At 33.3% G+C, this 24,432-nt stretch overlaps 1 protein-coding gene and 1 long non-coding RNA gene across 3 annotated transcripts in view; one reads left to right on the top strand and one right to left on the bottom strand.

Moving 5' to 3' along the window:
* The window catches only part of LOC126878827 (uncharacterized), a 383,461-nt gene that overhangs the window by 101,863 nt on the left and 257,166 nt on the right, over positions 1–24,432 (top strand). The gene's annotated exons all lie outside the window — the stretch shown is intronic.
* On the bottom strand, positions 15,107–22,423 carry LOC126878829 (uncharacterized). Of its 2 annotated transcripts, XR_007695820.1 has the most exons (4): positions 22,202–22,423; positions 18,552–19,189; positions 17,684–17,799; positions 15,107–15,427 (listed from the first exon to the last, which is right to left on the bottom strand). It is a non-coding gene; the product is annotated as an uncharacterized LOC126878829 (long non-coding RNA). The 2 variants fall into 2 exon arrangements; XR_007695819.1 differs by lacking the exon at positions 22,202–22,423 and having other exon boundaries at positions 18,552–20,052.

The following is a 24,432-nucleotide window of genomic DNA, read 5'->3' as shown; positions in this document are numbered from 1 at the left end:
CTATTTTTGTGCTTGCTTTGTATAGAAGTTCTTTCCTTGTCACGGTGTCGTATGCCTTCCTAAGGTCTACAAACGCCATGTGTACATCTCTGTTCTTAGCTCTTTTCTTCTCTATTGTCCGTTGTATTGTACAGATATGATCTAGACATGATTTCCTTGCTGTGAATCCTGCTTGCTCTTCACCGATTTTACCTTCTATATATTTTTTGTTCCTGAGAATCCTGCCATACAGTCTTACCATGATAGCGATGACGCTTATTCCCCTGTAGTTTTCGCATTCTTTTCTATTTCGTTTTTTTTTATGTATGGATGTTATGTAGGTCTCCTGTCATTGTTTAGAAATGTCCTCACCATTTATTGCTCTTCCCATGATTCGGCATATCATTTTGCATTTCTCTGTTCCCTATTTGACTAGCTCCGCCACAAATCCTCCTGGTCCTCCAGCTTTACTCTTCTTCATGCTTGTTTAATCTCTTTGTCTGTTACGACTATTTTTTCTTTCTATGTAATCATTGTTTTTGTTCGTCTTGACTAATTCTGAATTCTGGTCTTTGTTCTATCACTAGAATTTTATGGTGGTTCGCCCACTCATCGTCCTGTATGTACCTATGTATTGTATAAAAGTTTTCTCTTTTGTGTTGGTTTGTAATGATTTCACAATTTTACAGGCTTCTGAGCTTCTTGTTCCTCCTATGTTGTGCTCTATACTTTTACATGACCTTTTCCATCATTCATTTTTTCTTTTATTGTAATAGCCCTAACTTCCATGTTCTTCTCTCTATATTTCCGGAGATCTTGTGGATCTTTTGTACTTAGGTATTTGTGGTGCAATGTCTTTTTTTTCTTAGTATGTATTGTAATGTAGTTTTATACTTCCACCATCACTTTTATGGTATTGTGCGATATTTGAATTTTTCAACATATTATGATTTATAGTTTTTTTTTTTTTTAATTTTAATTAGGTACTATTTTTTCGTTTTGGGCCCTGCGTGGCCTCCTTTGGGGCCAAGGTCCATAGGCAACTGTCTACTTTGCCTTTAATGGTTAATCCGCCACTGTAACCGATTGTTGAAGATCTTTGCAAAGCGAATAATCGCATAAATCAGAAGAATGATTATTATTTTAATTTTACAAATTAATACTTTGTCACATCCTATTATTTTTTTCTTCTCACCCTAAGGACTATATTGTAAAAGCAAACACATGCTGAATTGCGCCTTTTGAAATCCGCTAATAATATCAAAGGAAAATTAATATCTCTTTTTCACAGTACCCTGAATATAATTTGGTATTGTACCCCTCAGAGAAAAACATAATTAACTCCTTTTCTCAACATTTAGTGGATATTAAAGTAAAATCCCACCAGTAGGTATACTTGCCAACAAATTATTTGATAAAACTGTATCTTAATCCTATTACAAAGTCATTTATATTTGAGTAGTGTCTTTAAATTTCGGGAGGTAAATATACTGAACAGCAGGTATAATTGAAAGTACAGTAGATTAACAATATATTACTTTCTACCTTTACCGCAAACTAACCACACCATTCAAATATAAATGATTTTTGTAATAAGTTTAAGATTAAGATTTCTCAAATATCTTGATGGGGACAGTACATATTATGTACGTCATTTTAAACAGTAGCTTAACTTTATTACTCTATTATTTTATTATGAGCTTAAAATTTAATATTTAATAGGGACGTATGTCCCAAATACAGTCATATATTTGCGTTGTCATTAGAATTTTAGTAATATAATGACTTGTAAAATTATGAGGGTTGCTCTGTAAGAGATAATCCTCTTATATTAGGCCAGGGTAATAAGACAAAAATATTCCCTGTTCGTGACAGTTCAACAGCCAGGGTACTGAAGCGTTTTTTCGACAGGTAATACATATAAAAACAAATTGTAAAACTATTATAAACTTTTTGAATAACTTTTTTCAAGAAAATCTATTTTTTTCGTCGTAAAAATTGTAATAAATACATATATAGTTTATTCTAAAAAAAATAAAAAGTTGATAAGGAAAGATTGACGATACTTTTTGCATAATTATTTATTACCAATATATCCATTTTTTATTCACTTTTTCTTAAACCAATTTGAAAATTTAGCTCATGCTCTTTCATTTGACACCTGTAGAATGGTTCGAACGTTATTTTTTCTGACTTTATATGTTATTGCAAAAAAAGCTCTCTGGGATAAACAATTTGAATAAAATTTAAACAATTGAATGAATCGCTTTGAAATTTTTGTCTATTAAGCACCTAAGAACCCTCATTTGACAAAAATTTTAAAGCTGTACACTAGTTTTTACAATAGTTATTGCGAAATAATTTTTTTTGCAATTTCGACCTTTTTTTCGCAATTGAAGAGCTTGGGACCAGAAGCGGACATGTCACCAAATAATACTTTGGAGAAAACATCATTTTAAACTTATTTTCAAATCCTGAAATCCAATTTTTACGTTTTTCTCGGAAGTAAGGCCCATAATCGTTTGGAAATATGTTACTAAATACACAATAAAAGTAACACAAATGTTTATTTAACGGTTTTTGAGCTTTTGGACATTTTTTGAAAAAAATATGAGGCTTATCCCCTTTTGTATAAAAAATTATATTATAAAAATGAACATAAAATTCAGCAATAAAATAATTCAGTTGTCAATATTTTCAATAGCTGAAAAGGGGTCCAAATGTTCAGTGTCTTCCAGTGGTTCATTTCTGTGGCAAGCACCAATTTCTGTCTACACTGTTTTGTGCAACCGCAAGATGCACCTAATTTTTTTGGTTCTATTTTCTTCCCTTTTGTATTTATATATTCGTAACCTATATTTCTTTTAGTCTTGCGCTTAATTTTTTATGTCGCCGTTAGCTATCCTTGTGTCTCTATCTAGAAGGCGCCTTCTTTTCTGGAGTTGGCAAGACACTTGAAGAAATCTATGGGGTATAAACATATTCATTTTTCTACAATAAAGTAAGTATTTTACTAAAAAGGGATAAGCCACAAAAAACCTTTAGATCAATCTTAATATTTTTAGGTTCGATAAATATAACATAGGGGGACAAGCCACACTTTTAATAAACATACCGTTCCTAAGTTTATGTTTTAGGAATCGCTGCTACTTGCGCATACTGTATAGTCTTTGACATCTTCGCTTTCACTTAAAAACGGATCTTGATCACTGTGTTTGGAATCAAATTCAGAAACGTCTATTTTCTGTGGCTTGTCTCCTTCTGTTGCAATATAAAGTTATGACATAACGTGACTTACTACAGCGGCGCCATCTATGAGAAATCAGCTGAAATTTTCTGTTTGGGGCATTAATATGGCCTTAACCCTTTCAGCACCAGTGGACGTACGACGTACGTCCACTTACTATACTTCAGGACGTACGACGTACGTCACATTTATTTTACTACGTTTGAACTGTTTTTATTTGGATTTTTTGCTTATACTGAAAAAAAAACGTTTCAAAATAAATAAATAAATATGTAAATAAATATTGAAAATTAGTATCTGTCTTCAATTATTTAGTTTAGTCACACTTTAGTATATCGTAGGTACCCCTTCTCAAACAAACAATTTTGTCCAAAGATTAGACAGGTAGAAAAATATGCGACCTTTATATTTAGTAATAGTTAATCAGAATTAGTAAGTACATTTTGGGAAAACCTATATTTCTAAAACTATGCTTTAGCGTAAACAATGTTCTATATAAAAATGTTCTCCATAAAATATAAAACAAAAAAGGTCCTATTCATAATTGTTATAAAAATCAAGGTTTCCAGAGTTACGGAGAGTGAAAAGTTTCGATACTTTTTATATTTTTTGGGCAATTTATAATATTATAACTCATGAAAGAAATTTTCTTTAACAGGATTTTGTTTTGTAAATAAAATTTGCTATTTCAGTGGGCCCTTGAAGAAACGTCAACCTCACCACCTAAAATCATCATCAATTGCCAAAAAAATATAAAAAGTATCGAAAACCTCCACTTTTCACCCTCCGTAACTCTGGAACCGTTGATTTTATAACAATTATGCATAGGATCTTTTTTGTTTTAAATTATATGTAGAACATGTATATGTATAGAACATTGTTTACGCTAAAGCGTAGTTTTAGAAATATTGACGAAAAAAGTAAAAAAACTACTAATTTACAGACTTCTCCCCCATCTCCCCCCCCCCCTAAACCGGACGCTCAAAATGGTGTAACTTTTTATTGAACAATATGTGGACCATATAGAACAATTTGGTGTTGGAGGAAAAATTTTACTTTGGATGTCTGGGTTTGGCCGATTTTTGGACCAATTATACTATACTACCTCCGTAACTTTGGAACTGTTCATTTTAGAAGGATTATGCATAGGACCTTTATTATTTCAAATTTAATGTAGAACATTTTTGTATAGAAGGTTGTTCACCGCATAGTTATAGAAATATTGACGAAAACGTAAAAACTACGAATTTACCGATTTCTCCCCCCCCCCCCCCCAAACCGACGCTCAAAATGGTGTGACTTTTTCCTGAACATTATATGGACCATATATAACAATTTGGTGTTGGAGGATAACTTTCACTTTGGATGTCTGGGTTATGCCATCTTTTGAATCAATTGTATCATACTATTATAAAACAATACGCCACTGAATCTCTAATCCAAATAAGTAAAAAGTGTGGGAAATCCTGGAGAATCCTGACCAGGCCATCTATCCGTGAGAAAAATTTGGCACAAATTAGTACATTTGGTTGCGTCTCTTTAAACTTTTCACTCAAGAGCTGGGAGCGGATTTTGTGCGTGATAAGTAATATGGAAAAACTATACGGGGATATGTTGAATTAGTTGTGTAGATGATTTTCACCAACGGCCGGAAACCAGAGTTGGGGCCGAGGGTAGTTATAAGGGGTCAAAGTCGCGGATTTTATTATTTTTTTTATGACGCTCATGATCGAGATAGTGTACCAAAATTTGGAAATAAGTAGGTCATGACGTAACTAAGTAAAACCTCTAGGGGCGGAATGCTGCGTGGCCGACAAAGGGGTGGGGTAGGGGTGAATATAAAAAATATAAAGGGTTTTTTGCGACGTTCGTGATTGAGATAGTGGACCAAAATTTGGGTATAAGTAGACCATGACATAAATAATTAAAATCCCCAGAGCCGGAAACCAGAGTCGGGAAGGAAGGTAGTTATAAGGGGTCAAAGTTCCGTTTTTTATTATTTTTTTTGTGACGCTCATGATCGAGATAGCGCGCCAAAATTTGGGAATAGGTAGGTCATGACGTAACTAAGTAAAATCTCCAGTTTGGAACGCTGCCTGGCCGACAAAGGGGTGGGGCAGGGGTGAATATAAAAAAATGTAAGGGGTTTTTTGCGACGTTAGTGATTGAGATAGTGCACCAAAATTTGGGAATTAGTAGACCATGACATAACTAAGTAATATCCCCAGAGGCGGAAACCAGAGTGGAGGACGAGGGTAGTTATAAGGGGTAAAAGTCGCCGTTTTTATCATTTTTTTTGTGGCGCTCATGATGGAGACAGTGCACCAAAATTTGGGAGTAAGTAGGTTATGACGTAACTAAGTAAAATCTTCAGGGGCGAAACGCTGCTTGGGGTACAAAGGGGCGGTAGGCAGGAGTGAGTATAAAAATATATGGGGTTTTTTTTGCCGTTCGTGATCGAGATAGTGCACCAAAATTTGGGAATAAGTAGATCATGACATTATTAAGTAAAATCTCCAGGGGCGGAACACTGCGTGGGGGACAAATGTTGTGCCGGGTCACAAAAAAATAATACACACTGCGACTTTGGCCCCATAAAACTACCCTGATCCCCAACTCTGGTTTCCGGCTCTGGGGCTTTTACTTAACTAAGTCATGGTCTACTTATTCCCAAATTTTGGTGCACTATCTCAATCTAGCACGTCGCAAAAAACCCCTTATATTTTTTATATTCACACCTACCCCCACCCCTTTATCGGCCACGCAGCGTTCCACCCCTGGAGATTGTACTTAGTTACCTCATGACCTACTTATTCCCAAATTTTGGTGCACTATCTCGATCATGAGCGTCACAAAAAAAAAATAATAAAAACGGCGATTTTGACCCCTTATAACTACCCTCATGCCCAACTCTGGTTTCCGGCTCTGAGCATTTTACTTAGTTATGTCATGGTCTACTTATTCCCAAATTTTGGTGTACTCCCTCAATCAAAAACGTCGCAAAAAAACCCCTTATATTTTTTCTATTCACCCCTGCCCCACCCCTTTGTCGGCCACGCAGCGTGCCACCCCTGGAGATTTTACTTAGTTACGTCATGACCTAATTATTCCCAAATTTTGGTGCACTCTCTCGATCATGAGCGTCACAAAAAATAATAATAAAAACGGCGATTTTGACCCCTTATAACTACCCTCATCCCCAACTCTGGTTTCCGGCTCTGGGGATTTTACTTAGTAATGTCATGATCTGCTTATTCCCAAATTTTGGTCCACTATCTCAATCACGAACGTCGCAAAAAACCCTTTATATTTTTTATATTCACCCCTACCCCCACCCCTTTGTCGGCCACGTAGCATTCCGCCCCTAGAGGTTTTACTTAGTTACGTCATGACCTACTTATTTCCAAATTTTGGTACACTATCTCGATCATGAGCGTCATAAAAAAAATAATAAAATCCGCGACTTTGACCCCTTATAACTACCCTCGGCCCCAACTCTGGTTTCCGGCCGTTGGTGAAAGTCATGTACACAACTAATTCAATATATCCCCGTATAGTTTTTCCATATTACTTATCACGCACAAAATCCGCTTCTATCTCTCCGACTACAACGGTATCATGCATTTTAATAGAAAATATCTTTTTTTGTACAAGTTATTACATTTTTCAGTGTAGGTTCGTTCCTATGACGCACAACGTACGGCCGTTGGTATATAAGCATGGAAACTTACGCTACTTAAAATCGCTGGGATTATTTACCTTAAAAAAAATTAGTAGCTGGGGGTGAAAGGGTTAAAGTGTGCGATTTCTACTAACTCATTTTTGACGAAATTGTGGCTTGTCCCCTTCTGGTCCCAAGGTCTTCAATTATATTAACAATAAATGAGTGTATCAACGCCATTTTAAAGCTTTTTCCGTGCTCTCGAAAATGTTTGTACTAAAAAAAACCAAAGTTCCACTGAAAGAAAACCGTAGTTTCACTATAAGAATAAAGGTTTTTATTAAAAATAAACAAATCGACAAGACAATCAGATAATACAGCTCGGTACGGTATAGGTTAGATTATTTGCTTGAGTTGCAAATTGAAAGAAAATAAATAATCTAACTTTTGCGTCCAAAAACGAAAATATGCCTCATGTGGGGTTATAGAACTTACAATGGGGAAAGATTATTGGTTTTGTGGAGCAAGTAATGTTCACAGAGGGACATAGCTACAGAGCTGGGCGTAACACAGGGCGTTCTGTCCAAAACCTATGCTAGCTAACAGGAACTAGGAAAGCTCAAAAATAAAGCAAGGGAAAGTCGGCAAATAGTAATAAAGACTCGCCACGATCGTTTAATTGTCCAATCAGCTGGAAGACACCCAACCATTTCTCACCTGCAGCTCCAAAGGTAGCTTTTGGAAGCTGCAAGTGAAACTGTTTCAGTTGAAACGATAAGAAGAAGAGTTCGTGCCAAGAAGTATACAGCAGGAGACAGTTATGGGTCTAAAAAATAAAAACAAAAACCAAAAATCTTCTATAAAATTGAAGCCTTTTAATTAGATGGCATACCTATCTGAGGAGACAAAACCTTGCCGACCCTGTCTCTAAAGCCACGAGCCGCCACTGCTAGAGACATCATTGAAGCAGAAGATATCCCTTTTTTGGAGTGATTTGCTTGCTCACCCGAGCTTAACCCTGTGGGATATCCTTAAAAGAAAAATTAGAGCTCGCCGGGATAATATACAAAAGATCGCACGGCTAGTAAGTACAAGCTGCTCTTAAAGAATGGAGCAACCTACCACAAAAAAATGCTGACAATTTGATTAGGAGCGTGCCCACGCAAACTGAAGCTTGCATAAGGACTAGAAGTGATAATACTGACTACAAAAAAAAACAAAAAAATAATAAATAAAAACAATTTAAACATTATTCGTTTTGCAATGAATTTTTTATGCTATTTTCTTTAAAACAACTAGTTTCAATTTGTTTTTTAAATACTTTGTTTTATTTAATTGTTATGTATTTGTTATTAAATTTCTTTAAAATAAATATTGTTTGACTTCATGTGTTCGTTTTTTTAAATTCGCACGAAATAATAAGAAATATAAGATGAGTCCATATAAGTTTGGTTGTGTGTATATGTAATGAGGATACTATCCTGTAAATCATTAAAAACTACATTATAGATGCAATTATTACTCCAGGGAAATAAGCTAGAAATAGACCATATTCGGGACACTCCAGATCCAGGTAGCTGACTACTTTTTTAGTTATTGTAGACCTATGGTAAGAAAACCTACCTGTTTACTGCCTAGAGTTCGCGTCCGTTTTTTAATTATTAACAATTTAGTGCAAAAATCGCGATTTTTCTATTTTTTGCACCCCATTCAAAAGGTAAATAGTTGACATAAAATTACAAAATTAAATTTTTTATGACATTGAAAAACCTTCAAAATGCCGATTTGTGAAAGTTAAAAAGTTAATTTGTTGCTACGCAAACTGCAAAATAAGTGAATATCGTTATTTGTTAATAACTTTTACTAAAACTACCTTATAACTTTAGTGTTTCACGCAAAGTTGGGTATTGGGGTGCTTAACAAACCCTCAAAATTTGAGACCGATCCATTAATTAGTTTAAAGGTTATTCTATCTGTTTATCCCAGAGACCTTTATTTTGCAATAACATAAGACAGAAAATAATGAAGATAGGGCAATTCTGCGTATGCCAAGAAAGTAGAAAAGTGATACTATCAAAATGTACTAAAAAAAGAAAAAAATTATCTAATATAGTCAAAAATCCTAATGCCAAATTTTTTAAATTTTGTAGTTTATAAACATTTAGAATAACTTTAAAAATATTGTCCGTAGAAAAAATAATTTTACATATTCAAAATGGTGGTATTTTACACGAATTTTTAAAAATGTAGTTCAATTGGTGACTACATAGTCGTGGTAAGTGAAGGGGGAACTGGGAGCCGACAAATGCATGAGTTCAAAAACTAAAAAAGGCAACTTAAAACTACTATCATTTTCTATATCTCGGGATCTACTGAATATTTTTGGATCTTTCTTTTTTTAATTTGTATGTAATTTTTCTGTACATTACAAATATGCAATTTGTCTAGACATTTATTAATTAATAAACAGTCTAATTTGTTTAAATAATTTTTGAAAAAATAATTTTTCCCAAAAATCCATGTTTTTAATCATACTAACAGTATTAATCATAGAAAAAGTTAAGGTATACTTTTATAAATAAATTATCTTCAATAAATAATTATGTAATAAAAATAATTTATAATTTATTAAAGTGTACTTTAACTTTTTCTATGATCAATATTGATACATAATATGATTAAAAAATAGATTTTTGTAGAAAAATATTTTTTTAAGAATTGTTTAAACAAATTAGACTGTTTATTAATTAATAAATTTATAAACAAACTAGCTGACCCGGCAGACTTCGTACTGCCTCAATAGATAAGAACAAACTTTTGTAAACAATAAACTTAAAATAAACAAAAGGAATTCGTAATTAATAAACAAAAAATGCTCGATGTGAATGAGTTTTTATTATTATTTTTAATGAATTACACATAATGTTTGAAGTAATAAAGTTTAGTTAGAAAAAGTTTGCAGTGCAACAGTTGCAATCTTAAATTTGTTTTTCTTATAATGAATATAACAGCTTTATTTTATTTACATTCAAAACAACCCTGTATTTATAATTGGGTTCGGAGTTGTCCAACTATATAGGTGTTGAAAAATAAAATAAAATTAAAATTAAATATCATTAAATAAAATGAAACAAAATTTCATAAAATTGAATAAAAGTCAATAACAATAAATAAAACTGAATAAACTTAAATAAAAATAATAAATAATTTTAAAAAAATAATAAATTTAAAAAAATTAATAGTATCTAATAAAAATAATTAAAATTTAATAAAATGAAACAAAATTAATTAAAATTAAATAAAATGTTATAATTTGCTGCTTGTTCTTTTCGTGTGCTCAGAACTTTTCTTCTGCTTGCCGTTCGTCAGAAAAGTTCGGTAGAGATATTTTTTGAAAGTTTCGAAAAATTAAGAAATTCATATTTTGCCCAAATTAAGTCCAAAAGTTAAACAGTTGCACTTTTCTTCGATGAAAATTGTTGCTCGTTCTTCTTCTGTCCTCAGAATATTTCTAAGGCTTAAGATATTGTATTTTGGATACCGATTGAGCTAGAAAAAAAATTTAGTAAGGTTCTGTTCGCAGCAAGGAGTACACCGAATTAATTTCGTATTTTTCACGTCACTATTGCGAGAGTTATGACGTCACACGCAACCCCTTTATGACGTAGAGGTATAAAATATAGACATAAACCTACTTCCGGTCCGGTCGAGTACACTTACAAACTTTCATAAAAATCGGTCAAGTCGTTTCGGAGGAGTATGGCAACAAACACTGTAAAAAGAGCATTTTATACATATAGCTGTAAAAATTTTGGTGGCTACTAAAATGACAATATATAACCGTATAAACCTTCCCTGAACTTCCACAAATAATTCAACATCAAAATTAGCCAAATCGGTCCAAACATTCTCGAGTTTTAGCGAGACTAACGCACAGCAATAGATTTTTATATATAAGATGCAAAATTTTAGATGGCTATTAAAAAATAACGGTCGAAGATAGAAAAGTGAAAATTTAGGGTTGTATTTACCTTTGCCTTCCACATCACATAAAATTAAGAAAAAACAGTTTGATCAAAAAAATAAAAAAATATTTTAGGGGGGCAGCCCCCGTTACGACGTACGGATATGAACAATACATAACAACCTATTCTCGATCCGGTCAAATACACGTGGAAATTTCATACAAATCTATTCAGTCGTTCTCGAGTTATGTGTTGGTAACTGTCACGACTTTGTTTTGTTTATATAGATGTAAAATATTTAAATGGCCATTAAAAAATAACGGTTAGTGACAGAAAAGTAAAAATTTAGGGTTGTATGTATCTTTACGTTCCACATCATATGCAATAAAAAAAAAAAGAGTTTGTCTGAAAAAATAGAAATAAATATAAGGGTGGCAAGCCCCCTTAAGACGCACGGGTATGAAATATAGATAACGACCTACTCCCGGTCCGGTCGAGTACACTTGCAAACTTTCATAAAAATCGGTCAAGTCGTTTCGGAGCAGTACGGCAACAAACACTGTAAAAAGAGCATTTTATACATATAGCTGTAAAAATTTTGGTGGCTACTAAAATGACAATATAAAACCGTATAAACCTTCCCTGAACTTCCACAAATAATTCAACATCAAAATTAGCCAAATCGGTCCACACATTCTCGAGTTTTAGCGAGACTAACGCACAGCAATAGATTTTTATATATAAGATGCAAAACTTTAGATGGCTATTAAAAAATAACGGTCGAAGATAGAAAAGTGAAAATTTAGGGTTGTATTTACCTTTGCCTTCCACATGACATAAAATTAAGAAAAAACAGTTTGATCAAAAAAATAAAAAAATATTTTAGGGGGGCAGCCCCCGTTACGACGTACGGATATGAAAAATACATAACAACCTATTCTCGGTCCGGTCAAATACACGTGGAAAATTTCATAAAAATCTATTCAGTCGTTCTCGAGTTATGTGTTGGTAACTGTCACGACTTTCTTTTGTTTATATAGATGTAAAATATTTAAATGGCCATTAAAAAATAACGGTTAGTGCTGCAAAAGTGAAAATTTAGGGTTGTATGTATCTTTACGATCCACATCATATGCAATTAAAAAAAAAGAGTTTGTCTGAAAAAATAGAAATAAATATAAGGGTGGCCAGCCCCCTTAAGACGCACGGGTATGAAGTATAGATAACGACCTACTCCCGGTCCGGTCGAGTACACTTGCAAACTTTCATAAAAATCGGTCAAGTCGTTTCGGAGCAGTACGGCAACAAACACTGTAAAAAGAGCATTTTATACATATAGCTGTAAAAATTTTGGTGGCTACTAAAATGACAATATAAAACCGTATAAACCTTCCCTGAACTTCCACAAATAATTCAACATCAAAATTAGCCAAATCGGTCCACACATTCTCGAGTTTTAGCGAGACTAACGCACAGCAATAGATTTTTATATATAAGATGCAAAATTTTAGATGGCTATTAAAAAATAACGGTCGAAGATAGAAAAGTGAAAATTTAGGGTTGTATTTACCTTTGCCTTCCACATCACATAAAATTAAGAAAAAACAGTTTGATCAAAAAAATAAAAAAATATTTTAGGGGGGCAGCCCCCGTTACGACGTACGGATATGAAAACTACATAACAACCTATTCTCGGTCCGGTCAAATACACATGGAAAATTTCATAAAAATCTATTCAGTCGTTCTCGAGTTATGTGTTGGTAACTGTCACGACTTTCTTTTGTTTATATAGATGTAAAATATTTAAATGGCCATTAAAAAATAACGGTTAGTGCTGCAAAAGTGAAAATTTAGGGTTGTATGTATCTTTACGTTCCACATCATATGCAATTAAAAAAAAAGAGTTTGTCTGAAAAAATAGAAATAAATATAAGGGTGGCCAGCCCCCTTAAGACGCACGGGTATGAAGTATAGATAACGACCTACTCCCGGTCCGGTCGAGTACACTTGCAAACTTTCATAAAAATCGGTCAAGTCGTTTCGGAGGAGTACGGCAACAAACACTGTAAAAAGAGCATTTTATACATATAGCTGTAAAAATTTTGGTGGCTACTAAAATGACAATATAAAACCGTATAAACCTTCCCTGAACTTCCACAAATAATTCAACATCAAAATTAGCCAAATCGGTCCAAACATTCTCGAGTTTTAGCGAGACTAACGCACAGCAATAGATTTTTATATATAAGATGCAAAACTTTAGATGGCTATTAAAAAATAACGGTCGAAGATAGAAAAGTGAAAATTTAGGGTTGTATTTACCTTTGCCTTCCACATCACATAAAATTAAGAAAAAACCGTTTGATCAAAAAAATAAAAAAATATTTTAGGGGGGCAGCCCCCGTTACGACGTACGGATATGAAAAATACATAACAACCTATTCTCGATCCGGTCAAATACACGTGGAAATTTCATACAAATCTATTCAGTCGTTCTCGAGTTATGTGTTGGTAACTGTCACGACTTTCTTTTGTTTATATAGATGTAAAATATTTAAATGGCCATTAAAAAATAACGGTTAGTGACAGAAAAGTAAAAATTTAGGGTTGTATGTATCTTTACGTTCCACATCATATGCAATTAAAAAAAAAGAGTTTGTCTGAAAAAATAGAAATAAATATAAGGGTGGCAAGACCCCTTAAGACGCACGGGTATGAAATATAGATAACGACCTACTCCCGGTCCGGTCGAGTACACTTGCAAACTTTCATAAAAATCGGTCAAGTCGTTTCGGAGGAGTACGGCAACAAACACTGTAAAAAGAGCATTTTATACATATAGCTGTAAAAATTTTGGTGGCTACTAAAATGACAATATAAAACCGTATAAACCTTCCCTGAACTTCCACAAATAATTCAACATCAAAATTAGCCAAATCGGTCCAAACATTCTCGAGTTTTAGCGAGACTAACGCACAGCAATAGATTTTTATATATAAGATGCAAAACTTTAGATGGCTATTAAAAAATAAAGGTCGAAGATAGAAAAGTGAAAATTTAGGGTTGTATTTACCTTTGCCTTCCACATCACATAAAATTAAGAAAAAACAGTTTGACTAAAAAAATAAAAAAATATTTTAGGGGGCAGCCCCCGTTACGACGTACGGATATGAAAAATACATAACAACCTATTCTCGGTCCGGTCAAATACACGTGGAAAATTTCATAAAAATCTATTCAGTCGTTCTCGAGTTATGTGTTGGTAACTGTCACGACTTTCTTTTGTTTATATAGATGTAAAATATTTAAATGGCCATTAAAAAATAACGGTTAGTGCTGGAAAAGTCAAAATTTAGGGTTGTATGTATCTTTACGTTCCACATCATATGAAATTAAAAAAAAAGAGTTTCTCTGAAAAAATAGAAATAAATATAAGGGTGGCAAGCCTCCTTAAGACGCACGGGTATGAAATATAGATAACAACCTACTACCGGTCCGGTCGAGTACACTTGAAAACTTTCATAAAAATCGGTCAAGTCGTTTCGGAGGAGTATGGCAACAAACACTGTAAAAAGAGCATTTTATACATATAGCTGTAAAAATTTTGGTGGCTACTAAAATGACAATATAAAACCGTATAAACCTTCCCTGAATTTCTACAAATAATTCAACATCAAAATTAGCCAAATCGGTCCACACATTCTCGAGTTTTAGCGAGACTAACGCACAGCAATAGATTTTTATATATAAGATGCAAAACTTTAGATGGCTATTAAAAAATAACGGTCGAAGATAGAAAAGTGAAAATTTAGGGTTGTATTTACCTTTGCCTTCCACATCACATAAAATTAAGAAAAAACAGTTTGATCAAAAAAATTAAAAAATATTTTAGGGGGCAGCCCCCGTTACGACATACGGATATGAAAAATACATAACAACCTATTCTCGGTCCGGTCAAATACACGTGGAAAATTTCATAAAAATCTATTCAGTCGTTCTCGAGTTATGTGTTGGTAACTGTCACGACTTTATTTTGTTTATATAGATGTAAAATATTTAAATGGCCATTAAAAAATAACGGTTAGTGATAGAAAAGTGAAAATTTAGGGTTCTATGTATCTTTACGTTCCACATCATATGCAATTAAAAAAAAAGAGTTTGTCTGAAAAAATAGAAATAAATATAAGGGTGGCAAGCCCCCTTAAGACGCACGGGTATGAAATATAGATAACGACCTACTCCCGGTCCGGTCGAGTACACTTGCAAAATTTCATAATAATCGGTCAAGTCGTTTCGGAGGAGTATGGCAACAAACACTGTAAAAAGAGCATTTTATACATATAGCTGTAAAAATTTTGGTGGCTACTAAAATGACAATATAAAACCGTATAAACCTTCCCTGAACTTCCACAAATAATTCAATATCAAAATTAGCCAAATCGGTCCACACATTCTCGAGTTTTAGCGAGACTAACGCACAGCAATAGATTTTTATATATAAGATGCAAAACTTTAGATGGCTATTAAAAAATAACGGTCGAAGATAGAAAAGTGAAAATTTAGGGTTGTATTTACCTTTGCTTTCCACATCACAAAAAATTAAGAAAAGACAGTTTGATCAAAAAAATAAAAAAATATTTTAGGGGGGCAGCCCCCGTTACGACGTACGGATATGAAAAATACATAACAACCTATTCTCGGTCCGGTCAAATACACGTGGAAAATTTCATAAAAATCTATTCAGTCGTTCTCGAGTTATGTGTTGGTAACTGTCACGACTTTCTTTTGTTTATATAGATGTAAAATATTTAAATGGCCATTAAAAAATAACGGTTAGTGATAGAAAAGTGAAAATTTAGGGTTGTATGTATCTTTACGTTCCACATCATATGCAATTAAAAAAAAGAGTTTGTCTGAAAAAATAGAAATAAATATAAGGGTGGCAAGCCCCCTTAAGACGCACGGGTATGAAATATAGATAACGACCTACTCCCGATCCGGTCGAGTACACTTGCAAAATTTCATAAAAATCGGTCAAGTCGTTTCGGAGGAGTATGGCAACAAACACTGTAAAAAGAGCATTTTATACATATAGCTGTAAAAATTTTGGTGGCTACTAAAATGACAATATAAAACCGTATAAACCTTCCCTGAACTTCCACAAATAATTCAATATCAAAATAAGCCAAATCGGTCCACACATTCTCGAGTTTTAGCGAGACTAACGCACAGCAATAGATTTTTATATATAAGATGCAAAACTTTAGATGGCTATTAAAAAATAACGGTCGAAGATAGAAAAGTGAAAATTTACGGTTGTATTTACCTTTGCATTCCACATCACATAAAATTAAGAAAAAACAGTTTGATCAAAAAAATAAAAAAATATTTTAGGGGGGCAGCCCCCGTTACGACGTACGGATATGAAAAATACATAACAACCTATTCTCGGTCCGGTCAAATACACGTGGAAAATTTCATAAAAATCTATTCAGTCGTTCTCGAGTTATGTGTTGGTAACTGTCACGACTTTCTTTTGTTTATATAGATGTAAAATATTTAAATAGCCATTAAAAAATAACGGTTAGTGATAGAAAAGTGAAAATTTAGGGTTGTATGTATCTTTACGTTCCACATCATATGCAATTAAAAAAAAAAGAGTTTGTCTGAAAAAATAGAAATTAATATAAGGGTGGCAAGCCCCCTTAAGACGCACGGGTATGAAATATAGATAACGACCTACTCCCGGTCCGGTCGAGTACACTTGCAAAATTTCATAAAAATCGGTCAATTCGTTTCGGAGGAGTATGGCAACAAACACTGTAAAAAGAGCATTTCATACATATAGCTGTAAAAATTTTGGTGGCTACTAAAATGACAATATAAAACCGTATAAACCTTCCCTGAACTTCCACAAATAATTCAATATCAAAATTAGTCAAATCGGTCCACACATTCTCGAGTTTTAGCGAGACTAACGCACAGCAATAGATTTTTATATATAAGATGCAAAACTTTAGATGGCTATTAAAAAATAACGGTCGAAGATAGAAAAGTGAAAATTTAGAGTTGTATTTACCTTTGCCTTCCACATCACATAAAATGAAGAAAAAACAGTTTGATCAAAAAAATAAAAAATTATTTTAGGGGGGCAGCCCCCGTTACGACGTACGGATATGAAAAATACATAACAACCTATTCTCGGTCCGGTCAAATACACGTGGAAAATTTCATAAAAATCTATTCAGTCGTTCTCGAGTTATGTGTTGGTAACTGTCACGACTTTCTTTTGTTTATATAGATGTAAATTATTTAAATGGCCATTAAAAAATAACGGTTAGTGATAGAAAAGTGAAAATTTAGGGTTGTATGTATCTTTACGTTCCACATCATATGCAATTAAAAAAAAAGAGTTTGTCTGAAAAAATAGAAATAAATATAAGGGTGGCAAGCCCCCTTAAGACGCACGGGTATGAAATATAGATAACGACCTACTCCCGGTCCGGTCGAGTACACTTGCAAAATTTCATAAAAATCGGTCAAGTCGTTTCGGAGGAGTATGGCAACAAACACTGTAAAAAGAGCATTTTATACATATAGCTGTAAAAATTTTGGTGGCTACTAAAATGACAATATAAAACCGTATAAACCTTCCCTGAACTTCCACAAATAATTCAATATCAAAATTAGCCAAATCGGTCCACACATTCTCGAGTTTTAGCGAGACTAACGCACAGCAATAGATTTTTATATATAAGATGCAAAATTTTAGATGGCTATTAAAAAATAACGGTCGAAGATAGAAAAGTAAAAATTTAGGGTTGTATTTACCTTTGCCTTCCACATCACATAAAATTAAGAAAAAACAGTTTGATCAAAAAAATAAAAAAATATTTTAGGGGGGCAGCCCCCGTTACGACGTACGGATATGAAAAATACATAACAACCTATTCTCGGTCCGGTCAAATACACGTGGAAAATTTCATAAAAATCTATTCAGTCGTTCTCGAGTTATGTGTTGGTAACTATAACGACTTTCTTTTGTTTATATAGATGTAAAATATTTAAATGGCCATTAAAAAATAACGGTTAGTGATAGAAAAGCGAAAATTTAGGGTTGTATGTATCTTTACGTTCCACATCATATGCAATTAAAAAAAAAGAGTTTGTCTGAAAAAATAGAAACAAATATAAGGGTGGCAAGCCCCCTTAAGACGCACGGGTATGAAATATAGATAACGACCCACTCCCGGTCCGGTCGAGTACACTTGCAAACTTTCATAAAAATCGGTCAAGTCGTTTCGGAGGAGTATGGCAACAAACACTGTAAAAAGAGCATTTTATACATATAGCTGTAAAAATTTTGGTGGCTACTAAAATTACAATATAAAACCGTATAAGCCTTCCCTGAACTTCCACAAATAATTCAATATCAAAATTAGCCAAATCGGTCCACACATTCTCGAGTTTTAGCGAGACTAACGAACAGCAATAGATTTTTATATATAAGATGCAAAATTTTAGATGGCTATTAAAAAATAACGGTCGAAGATAGAAAAGTGAAAATTTAGGGTTGTATTTACCTTTGCCTTCCACATCACATAAAATTAAGAAAAAACAGTTTGATCAAAAAAATAAAAAAATATTTTAGGGGGGCAGCCCCCGTTACGACGTACGGATATGAAAACTACATAACAACCTATTCTCGGTCCGGTCAAATACACGTGGAAAATTTCATAAAAATCTATTCAGTCGTTCTCGAGTTATGTGTTGGTAACTGTCACGACTTTCTTTTGTTTATATAGATGTAAAATATTTAAATGGCCATTAAAAAATAACGGTTAGTGATAGAAAAGTGAAAATTTAGGGTTGTATGTATCTTTACGTTCCACATCATATGCAATTAAAAAAAAAAAGAGTTTGTCTGAAAAAATAGAAATAAATATAAGGGTGGCAAGCCCCCTTAAGACGCACGGGTATGAAATATAGATAACGACCTACTCCCGGTCCGGTCGAGTACACTTGCAAAATTTCATAAAAATCGGTCAAGTCGTTTCGGAGGAGTATGGCAACAAACACTGTAAAAAGAGCATTTTATACATATAGCTGTAAAAATTTTGGTGGCTACTAAAATGACAATATAAAACCGTATAAACCTTCCCTGAACTTCCACAAATAATTCAATATCAAAATTAGCCAAATCGGTCCACACATTCTCGAGTTTTAGCGAGACTAACGCACAGCAATAGATTTTTATATATAAGATGCAAAACTTTAGATGGCTATTAAAAAATAACGGTCGAAGATAGAAAAGTGAAAATTTAGGGTTGTATTTACCTTTGCTTTCCACATCACATAAAATTAAGAAAAAACACTTTGATCAAAAAAATAAAAAAATATTTTAGGGGGGCAGCCCCCGTTACGACGTACGGATATGAAAAATACATAACAACCTATTCTCGGTCCGGTCAAATACACGTGGAAAATTTCATAAAAATCTATTCAGTCGTTCTCGAGTTATGTGTTGGTAACTGTCACGACTTTCTTTTGTTTATATAGATGTAAAATATTTAAATAGCCATTAAAAAATAACGGTTAGTGATAGAAAAGTGAAAATTTAGGGTTGTATGTATCTTTACGTTCCACATCATACGCAATTAAAAAAAAAAGGGTTTGTCTGAAAAAATAGAAATTAATATAAGGGTGGCAAGCCCCCTTAAGACGCACGGGTATGAAATATAGATAACGACCTACTCCCGGTCCGGTCGAGTACACTTGCAAAATTTCATAAAAATCGGTCAAGTCGTTTCGGAGGAGTATGGCAACAAACACTGTAAAAAGAGCATTTTATACATATAGCTGTAAAAATTTTGGTGGCTACTAAAATGACAATATAAAACCGTATAAACCTTCCCTGAACTTCCACAAATAATTCAATATCAAAATTAGTCAAATCGGTCCACACATTCTCGAGTTTTAGCGAGACTAACGCACAGCAATAGATTTTTATATATAAGATGCAAAACTTTAGATGGCTATTAAAAAATAACGGTCGAAGATAGAAAAGTGAAAATTTAGAGTTGTATTTACCTTTGCCTTCCACATCACATAAAATGAAGAAAAAACAGTTTGATCAAAAAAATAAAAAATTATTTTAGGGAGGCAGCCCCCGTTACGACGTACCGATATGAAAAATACATAACAACCTATTCTCGGTCCGGTCAAATACACGTGGAAAATTTCATAAAAATCTATTCAGTCGTTCTCGAGTTATGTGTTGGTAACTGTCACGACTTTCTTTTGTTTATATAGATGTAAAATATTTAAATGACCATTAAAAAATAACGGTTAGTGATAGAAAAGTGAAAATTTAGGGTTGTATGTATCTTTACGTTCCACATCATATGCAATTAAAAAAAAAAAGAGTTTGTCTGAAAAAATAGAAATAAATATAAGGGTGGCAAGCCCCCTTAAGACGCACGGGTATGAAATATAGATAACGACCTACTCCCGGTCCGGTCGAGTACACTTGCAAAATTTCATAAAAATCGGTCAAGTCGTTTCGGAGGAGTATGGCAACAAACACTGTAAAAAGAGCATTTTATACATATAGCTGTAAAAATTTTGGTGGCTACTAAAATGACAATATAAAACCGTATAAACCTTCCCTGAACTTCCACAAATAATTCAATATCAAAATTAGCCAAATCGGTCCACACATTCTCGAGTTTTAGCGAGACTAACGCACAGCAATAGATTTTTATATATAAGATGCAAAACTTTAGATGGCTATTAAAAAATAACGGTCGAAGATAGAAAAGTGAAAATTTAGGGTTGTATTTACCTTTGCTTTCCACATCACATAAAATTAAGAAAAAACACTTTGATCAAAAAAATAAAAAAATATTTTAGGGGGGCAGCCCCCGTTACGACGTACGGATATGAAAAATACATAACAACCTATTCTCGGTCCGGTCAAATACACGTGGAAAATTTCATAAAAATCTATTCAGTCGTTCTCGAGTTATGTGTTGGTAACTGTCACGACTTTCTTTTGTTTATATAGATGTAAAATATTTAAATAGCCATTAAAAAATAACGGTTAGTGATAGAAAAGTGAAAATTTAGGGTTGTATGTATCTTTACGTTCCACATCATACGCAATTAAAAAAAAAAGGGTTTGTCTGAAAAAATAGAAATTAATATAAGGGTGGCAAGCCCCCTTAAGACGCACGGGTATGAAATATAGATAACGACCTACTCCCGGTCCGGTCGAGTACACTTGCAAAATTTCATAAAAATCGGTCAAGTCGTTTCGGAGGAGTATGGCAACAAACACTGTAAAAAGAGCATTTTATACATATAGCTGTAAAAATTTTGGTGGCTACTAAAATGACAATATAAAACCGTATAAACCTTCCCTGAACTTCCACAAATAATTCAATATCAAAATTAGTCAAATCGGTCCACACATTCTCGAGTTTTAGCGAGACTAACGCACAGCAATAGATTTTTATATATAAGATGCAAAACTTTAGATGGCTATTAAAAAATAACGGTCGAAGATAGAAAAGTGAAAATTTAGAGTTGTATTTACCTTTGCCTTCCACATCACATAAAATGAAGAAAAAACAGTTTGATCAAAAAAATAAAAAATTATTTTAGGGAGGCAGCCCCCGTTACGACGTACCGATATGAAAAATACATAACAACCTATTCTCGGTCCGGTCAAATACACGTGGAAAATTTCATAAAAATCTATTCAGTCGTTCTCGAGTTATGTGTTGGTAACTGTCACGACTTTCTTTTGTTTATATAGATGTAAAATATTTAAATGACCATTAAAAAATAACGGTTAGTGATAGAAAAGTGAAAATTTAGGGTTGTATGTATCTTTACGTTCCACATCATATGCAATTAAAAAAAAAGAGTTTGTCTGAAAAAATAGAAATAAATATAAGGGTGGCAAGCCCCCTTAAGACGCACGGGTATGAAATATAGATAACGACCTACTCCCGGTCCGGTCGAGTACACTTGCAAAATTTCATAAAAATCGGTCAAGTCGTTTCGGAGGAGTATGGCAACAAACACTGTAAAAAGAGCATTTTATACATATAGCTGTAAAAATTTTGGTGGCTACTAAAATGACAATATAAAACCGTATAAACCTTCCCTGAACTTCCACAAATAATTCAATATCAAAATTAGCCAAATCGGTCCACACATTCTCGAGTTTTAGCGAGACTAACGCACAGCAATAGATTTTTATATATAAGATGCAAAATTTTAGATGGCTATTAAAAAATAACGGTCGAAGATAGAAAAGTAAAAATTTAGGGTTGTATTTACCTTTGCCTTCCACATCACATAAAATTAAGAAAAAACAGTTTGATCAAAAAAATAAAAAAATATTTTAGGGGGGCAGCCCCCGTTACGACGTACGGATATGAAAAATACATAACAACCTATTCTCGGTCCGGTCAAATACACGTGGAAAATTTCATAAAAATCTATTCAGTCGTTCTCGAGTTATGTGTTGGTAACTATAACGACTTTCTTTTGTTTATATAGATGTAAAATATTTAAATGGCCATTAAAAAATAACGGTTAGTGATAGAAAAGTGAAAATTTAGGGTTGTATGTATCTTTACGTTCCACATCATATGCAATTAAAAAAAAAGAGAGTGTCTGAAAAAATAGAAATAAATATAAGGGTGGCAAGCCCCCTTAAGACGCACGGGTATGAAATATAGATAACGACCCACTCCCGGTCCGGTCGAGTACACTTGCAAACTTTCATAAAAATCGGTCAAGTCGTTTCGGAGGAGTATGGCAACAAACACTGTAAAAAGAGCATTTTATACATATAGCTGTAAAAATTTTGGTGGCTACTAAAATGACAATATAAAACCGTATAAACCTTCCCTGAACTTCCACAAATAATCCAATATCAAAATTAGCCAAATCGGTCCACACATTCTCGAGTTTTAGCGAGACTAACGAACAGCAATAGATTTTTATATATAAGATGCAAAATTTTAGATGGCTATTAAAAAATAACGGTCGAAGAGAGAAAAGTGAAAATTTAGGGTTGTATTTACCTTTGCCTTCCACATCAAATAAAATTAAGAAAAAACAGTTTGATCAAAAAAATAAAAAAATATTTTAGGGGGGCAGCCCCCGTTACGACGTACGGATATGAAAAATACATAACAACCTATTCTCGGTCCGGTCAAATACACGTGGAAAATTTCATAAAAATCTATTCAGTCGTTCTCGAGTTATGTGTTGGTAACTGTCACGACTTTCTTTTGTTTATATAGATGTAAAATATTTAAATGGCCATTAAAAAATAACGGTTAGTGATAGAAAATTGAAAATTTAGGGTTGTATGTATCTTTACGTTCCACATCATTTGCAATTAAAAAAAAAAGAGTTTGTCTGAAAAAATAGAAATAAATATAATGGTGGCAAGCCCCCTTAAGACGCACGGGTATGAAATATAGATAACGACCTACTCCCGGTCCGGTCGAGTACACTTGCAAAATTTCATAAAAATCGGTCAAGTCGTTTCGGAGGAGTATGGCAACAAACACTGTAAAAAGAGCATTTTATACATATAGCTGTAAAAATTTTGGTGGCTACTAAAATGACAATATAAAACCGTATAAACCTTCCCTGAACTTCCACAAATAATTCAATATCAAAATTAGCCAAATCGGTTCACACATTCTCGAGTTTTAGCGAGACTAACGCACAGCAATAGATTTTTATATATAAGATTGCATATTTGTAATGTACCGGGTGTCCCAATAAGAATGGCTCTCGGCCATATCTCAGGAACCGTTTATAGTAGAGCTTTGTATAAAATTTACACGTTTCTCGAGATATCTTGAGATAGAAAAAAGGTATCGACATGCGGTTTTCGCTATTCTATTGCTAATTTAATCTAATTTTATAAAGTATGATTAAAAATGCATACTTGTATTTAATATTTTCCAAAGAAAACTAGATTTCTGAAAAAAATTAAATAACGCCTCCCAGCTGGCTTATTACTTATTAGGATGGTTCAAAATTATCACGCTTACATTGAAGAAAAAGATCTGTCTTCAACAAGACCCAGTTTTCAAAATTTGATTTAGCAGAACCGAACTTACAGCCATTTTTTCATAATAAGGTTCCCACTCACCCCCACCTCTTATTTGCAAAGGTAGAGTTAAACTTGTTAAATCAAATATGCGCAGAATTTGATGAAGAATACAATAATCGGATTTCCAGTGCCCCTTCATTAGGAAAATTTTGTAAAATTTAGATTTTTTAATTTTTGATATTCAATTACGCCCTCTAGCGGTGGTCCCACAATTATGAAAATAATTTCCAGCCTTTTCCTGAGGCAACTTTTGTTATAAAATTTTTTATTTCAAAGCTCTACTATAAACGGTTCCTGAGATATGGCCGAGAGCCATTCTTATTGGGACACCCGGTACGTAGAAATTACATAGAGATTAAAAAAGAAAGATCAAAATCCATTGAGTTGATCCGGAGATACAGAAAATTGTATTAGCTTGAAATTGCTTTTT

Source organism: Diabrotica virgifera, chromosome 1 (assembly GCF_917563875.1).
Source record: "Diabrotica virgifera virgifera chromosome 1, PGI_DIABVI_V3a".
NCBI classification, from domain to species: domain Eukaryota; kingdom Metazoa; phylum Arthropoda; class Insecta; order Coleoptera; family Chrysomelidae; genus Diabrotica; species Diabrotica virgifera.
This window is presented reverse-complemented; position numbering and strand designations above follow the sequence as displayed.